The sequence below is a fragment of the Quercus suber genome, unplaced genomic scaffold (genome assembly GCF_002906115.3).
Source record: "Quercus suber isolate HL8 unplaced genomic scaffold, Cork oak 2.0 scaffold_885, whole genome shotgun sequence".
NCBI classification, from domain to species: Eukaryota; Viridiplantae; Streptophyta; class Magnoliopsida; order Fagales; family Fagaceae; genus Quercus; species Quercus suber.
The window spans coordinates 165,266-171,265 of NW_027070312.1; positions in this window are offsets into that span (position 1 = coordinate 165,266).

The following is a 6,000-nucleotide window of genomic DNA, read 5'->3' on the forward strand; positions in this document are numbered from 1 at the left end:
AGTGTTTTTCCTTGCGTAGGGTGATATTGCTCTCGTACTTGTTGTTCTTTTGCACACAGCAGGAGGCTTCCTTTATAGTGCCTGCCGTGACCGATTTTACTATTCTACCCCCTAACCATTTTTGTCTGGTCTGGGGCGTACTTGCCGACATTACTGTTTCGTCTGCGAGTTCAGACACAGACAACTTTTGTCCGTTAGTCTGCCGCGGCACCTCTTCCTGCCGCGGCGCTGTTGCTCTCTCTCTCTATCCCTCATGGCATGGACCTATTGGTTCCAACTCAGCCTTGTCTCTTTTGGGTGGTATGTCATCCCAGCAGGACGTATCCCCCAAAAGAGTTTGAGTAGGAACCTTAAAACAGGCCTTCCCCTCTCCCCACCTCCAAACCATGCCCTCTTACCTCTGACCCACGACCCCACCATGTCCTGTATTGGCTGGGTACAAGCTGGTGGTGCCTGGGCCTTGCGCATGGTTATCTCTGAAATCTGCCTGCTGTTCATGCATCTGCCGTGTACTGGACATTGCGTTGCCAGTCGTCCATCCTTTGGGTCTGGACTTTACCGAGTACTGGGCTTTGTATTCTCTTCGGCCCAATTCTTTAGTTGCCTTAGCTTCCCACCATGTTACTCGGCCTTTCCTGCCACGACGATTTGTTCCTGCTGGGCCTCTTTTCAGGCCTGCCGTTCCTTTCTTTCCCCAGTGGATTAATATGGCCACTAGTGTTCTCGCTTGTGGGCTCCAATGTCCCTTTCTTTTCATTTAGGCTTGTCAGGCCCATTTACTTCCTTTGGACTTCCTTGATCCATTTGCTAACTTTGCATCCCATGGGCATTTACTTACTCAATTGGGCTTCCTCGGCCTAATTTCCTCATTCTCATCCTTGGGGTTCATGGGCTTGCCATTATCCCCTACTTTCTTTGCTTTCATTACTTTGAGCCTGCAGCGGCCCATTCTTTCTTTTCCATACCACAAACTGCCCATAGGTGGTGTTTTCTCTCTTTCTAGGCCTTTTTAGGCCCACTTACTCCTTCAAGACCCATTTATTTAAAATAAGGGCCTGTGATCCATTATTCCTGCTGCTTGAGTCTAATGGTTTTTTCTTAGCTTGCTGTTTATCTGCTGCCCACGTTTATGGGTTGGGCTGCCTTCTGCCTATTTTAGAAAATGACCCTCAACATTTAGTCCCCTGAACATATGGGGCATGCCTGCGATCCATATGTTAATAAAAGACCTTTTTGTCCCCTTTTTCGCTTCCCTGCTTTCTTTTCCTTCTCGGGCTTTTTAAAACTGTGGGTCCCTTCATATACATATATATATTTCTTTTTCTGCCGTGAACAGTGGTGACTCTTCGATTTTCCCAGAACGGCAGTTATCCAAAGACACAACTACCGCTGCATTAATTTCATTCTTCTTTCGATGGCTGACCCGTCGCCTTCCTTCAGACCGGTATTAATGACTCAAATATTTAATAGGAGAGTCTCTTCAAAAATCAAACACAAATACCTTCTTTTCCAAAATATCGTGTCCGTCCCTCTTCCCTTACCGTCTTCTCTTCCTCGCGCACCCATACCCCTTTTACTCCGTTCGAACCATCGCACAATGGCACCGGTGAAGAGTCAGAGTTCTTCCCGCCACAAAGGGAAAGAGAAAGTCCCTGATCCTCCCGCCGGACAAGAAATAGGCGAGGAGGCCATATACTCCGAGTCCGATCATTCCGACGAAGAAGATGAGCCGCGTGACCCAGACAGCGAGGTCGCTCCTTTGATCGATCCTTGGTATAATGCCTATCCACACTTCCCCCTGAAGTTCCCGGCAATTATGTGCCGCCGCCGCCAGGCTGTGTGTGGATATCCATGTGTAGACAAAACCCCAATATCTCTTGGGCTCCGGTGTCTTCTTCTATTTCCGATTTGGTCATCCGTCAGGGGATCGCTCTTCCTGTGCCAATTCATTTCGAGTTTGGGTCAGGCACGGCCTTGGGTTGGAAGGAATGGGTTGACCATGAACTATCCAATTCGGCCTTTATGGGTTTGCTATAGCGGGCCGGCGTTTTGAAGGCCATCGTTTTATCCCAGAGTCTTTCTAACTTCAGAGACCTTTATAACCTTTATCACTTGGTCCGTCGGTGGTGCGCCACTACCCATACATTCTTCTTCTCCTGCGGCGAACTGACCGTGACTCTTGAAGACGTGGCCAACCAACTACTCCTACCGATCCTAGGTGATACGGATCCTGCCGCTATAGATCTTTCTTTGGAGGAAGAAGCCATTGAGGCCGAGTTGAGAAAGAGGATGGCCGGGAATGCCAAACTATCATACTGGGTTAGTTCTTCCTCTAAGTTTTCTGCTGCCGCCCACCGTGCGGCCTTTGTTGCCTTTTGGCTTTGCAAGTTCATTTTTGGTTCGCCTCCCCATTACGCCGTCAAGCCTTTGTATTTCCGCTTGGCTATTAAAATAGCCACTGGAGTGAGTCTATCGCTGGCCCCCATGTTCTTGGGGCATTTGTATGTTTAGCTAGACATCCTGCAGAATGACGAGAGCCAGGCGGGCTCCTGCCACATTGTCACTTCCTCTGTTCACAGCACCATCCTGCAGCAATTGTTGTTTGAGCGCAGTGCCCAATACTTAGCGAAATGTAGGCCTGTTCGTTTCGCGAAGGAGAAGTACCAATCATGTCCGCAAGTGATCACTGACTTCTGCGGCAGGTTTGAATCTGATTTCCCTTTGGCTTTTCGTTGGTCTGGTCTGAAGCCCCTTGGTCACTTAGTTGTTGAGTCTTTTGATAGTGGTGTTGACTTTTCTTGGAGAGCTTATAAAAATTTAGGCAAAGGTTACACATGTGTTGATTCTGCCATGGGTCCGTTTACTGATACCATTGGGACCACCACCCCTTTGGCTGGTTTTGATGAGATGGGGATCACTTATCTAGCGGCTACCAATGTTGGATGGCTGCCATACTTGGCTGACGAGGCCGTCAAATTTGTTCACTATCCTGCCAACCGTGTGAAGAGGCAGTTTGGGCTGGACCAAGACATCCCTGATGACCTTTCCTATCTTAAGGAGTTCCCTACTTTAGTTCGGCCTTTCCTGCGGCAGACTGCTTTTGACTTTTGGAGACAGCGCTTTAGTGTGGTTACTGTTCCTGGCTCGTCTAAAGAGGGCCTTTACACTCCTGCCATGCATGGATATTGGCAGGCAGTGATGACCTCATTTGGGCAGGAGTTGGTAGGTAGTCGTGGCTTTTCCCTTATCCCTCTTGAAGGGCTGAGCATGCTTGTCTCTCCCAACCCTCGGTTGCATCTGCCTTCTAAATCAGCATTAGCTTATGCCAGAAAACAGAGCCATTCTGCCATCTTTGAGTGGGACGATGAGCAGAAAGGGTGGTGTTGGCTCACGGGTGATTTTCCCCCTGGTTGGGAGAAGAAGGTTAAAGTAACCAATATTCCTGCGGCAACCAAGAAGACTCCTACCAAGCACAAGTCCGCAATCAAGCCCAAGTCTGCTGCTGCGCAGCCAGCCACAGGCGCTCCCCTTTCTAGCAGGACACGGGGTAGCAAGAGGAAAACAACTCCCCATCCTACATCTGCCGCCGAGCGAAGGGTACGTTTTTGTTAGAAAATTTTTTCTTTTTTTTTTTATTTTTATTTTTTATTATCTCCTTTTATTTGGCTTTAACTGCTCAATCCATGCTGTGACCACTGCTTTCTTTCTTTAACACTGCCTCTTGTCCCCCCTTTCCTTTGCAGTCTAAGCATAAGGAGGATACGTCAACCGCTCGTTCCATCGAACTTGACGAGCCTGCGTTTGAGGTAATTTCCATTATCTCCCTTCCTCTTTTTTTTTTTTTTTTTTTTTTTTGCACATATTTCACCTGCCACGTGTCCTTCATATGTCTTGATCATTTTTAAGTTCTTTTATTTCTTTCCACGTGTTTATATGCATTTCCCCTTTCTTTTGTGTTCCAGGATCAGCCCAAGCCCCTTTCCGTCTATCATCCCACGGCCGAGGAGATGTCTGCTTCCATGGGCATACTCGTGGCGGGTTCCTTTGATAGGGCTGGTGAAGCTCTTTAGACGCCCACCACTCCTGCTGCTAAGCATGGTATTCCTGCGGAGTTTCCTAGCCCTCCCACCGGATCAGTACCTAGAGAAGAGGGTACTCACACTAAGGGGGTTAGAGAAGCCACTCCATCTCCGGCCGAGATGCCCATTCCAAAGGAAGCTGCTCCTCTTGCCATAGCTCAGATCGAGGCTGTTTCACCCATTGCTCTTCTTATCATTTCTACCAGTGATCCTTTTGCGACTCTATTTCAAGCTGCAAAGGACAGTTCTTCCCTGGTGGTTACGCCTTCTTCTATTCCCAGTTCGGCCACTCGCAGGCCCGATGTTGATTTGTCTTCTAAGGAGTCCGAGGACATTCTGGAGGATTTTGATGATGAGCCCGTCCTGTCGAGGAGGGTTTCTGAGTCCGAGGAGGAAGAGGGCGCTCCATCTGAGGCTGGGTTTACAGGTATTTCCCCCCCTTTTTTTTATTAAGTCCACTTTTCCTTCTTCATCTTTACTGGGCCCACTCTTCTCACATGTCTATTTTCTCTGTTTGCAGAGACCTTTGAAGGGCTAGGCATTGCACCAAGTGTAGTGGTGCCTGCGGCAACCACTCCTGCCACGCCCGCAACACACATTCCTGTCGTATTTTCTGCACCAGCCTCTGCCATATTTACAGCATCAGTTTCTGCCACTCCTTTTGTACCTGCTTCAGTTCTTCCCGCAGCCCCCATTGTTGCCAGTACTGGTAAGCTTTCTTTTCTCCTTGTCTACTTTCGTTTGCTCCCTATGGGTTTGTTTTTTTTTTTTTTTAGTTCCTCACCTCATGCCTTGTGTTTTTCCTTGGCAGGACCTTTTCTTATAGCCCCGCCTCAGTTTGAAGCGGGCAGCAGTTCCGCCACCCTTCCAGGTCGCATGAGCGAGGCTGCTGCCTTTTTTATTTGCTTTGATCAGCCTGAGGTCAATGACCTTGATCTTTCAGCTTTTTGGGGCTCTGGGCCTCCTTACGTGGACTTTCATGGTTTTAGAGTCCCTGAGGACTGTGCTGCTCATTTGGTGATGATCTATAACAACCATGGGGACTTCATGCATGGCTTTCGTCTTGGCCGATCCGTTAGAGAGCATTTTTTGAAGATGTTGGGGAGTGTGTTGAATAACATAGAGCATAGCTTTATTGACACTGTCTCTACCAAGAGGATCCTGCAATGGAGGGCTGCGGTGCAGGAGCTTATTAGCGTAGGCTTTGCTGTGGAGTTTATTTTGGATTATCTCTGAGAGATTGCCCGTGCTGTTTTCACGAGGAGAGTCTGTCCCACTGTTGATGCTATTGACTCGCGTCTTGAGATCCTAAGAAAGGAGGTGGCAGACTTGGAGGGCCATCGCGAGCGTCTTCTTTCCAGTATTGGTGGGTCTGACCGTTTTGGAGACCAGTCTCTTATCTCCGGGCTTCGTTGACGATGATGCAGTTTCTCCCTTGTTTTGTTGTTTTCCTTTTCCTTGTGACTCTATCTAGTACATTATGCTTTCTCATAGCACTTGTTTGGCTAGTTTGCCATGGTTTGGGTTTGTAACTTAACTTTGTGATGCTACACTTTACGTTTTGCTATGACATATGATGATAATACTTGGTGCTTTTCATTACATCCTACCGAAAGCAAGTTACAACCTCATGCTGTGACATAGTCACTTGAAAAATGGTAAGGTAAAAGGAAACATAAATTCTTCTTTTTAAAACAAAACAAAGGAAGAGAAAGAAACAGTCGTATAAGTTTTCTCCTCAGGCATAATATTGCTTCAACCATTTCCCGTTGATGGGATCTATTAAGTCTTTGCCATCCATCTGAGTCAAACGGTAATACCCACTTGGGTGTGCTTCCCTTATCACAAGGGGTCCTTCCCACTTCGATGCGAATTTGGATGGTCTTGCCAGGCCTCTTCTAACATAGTCTGCCACTTTCAA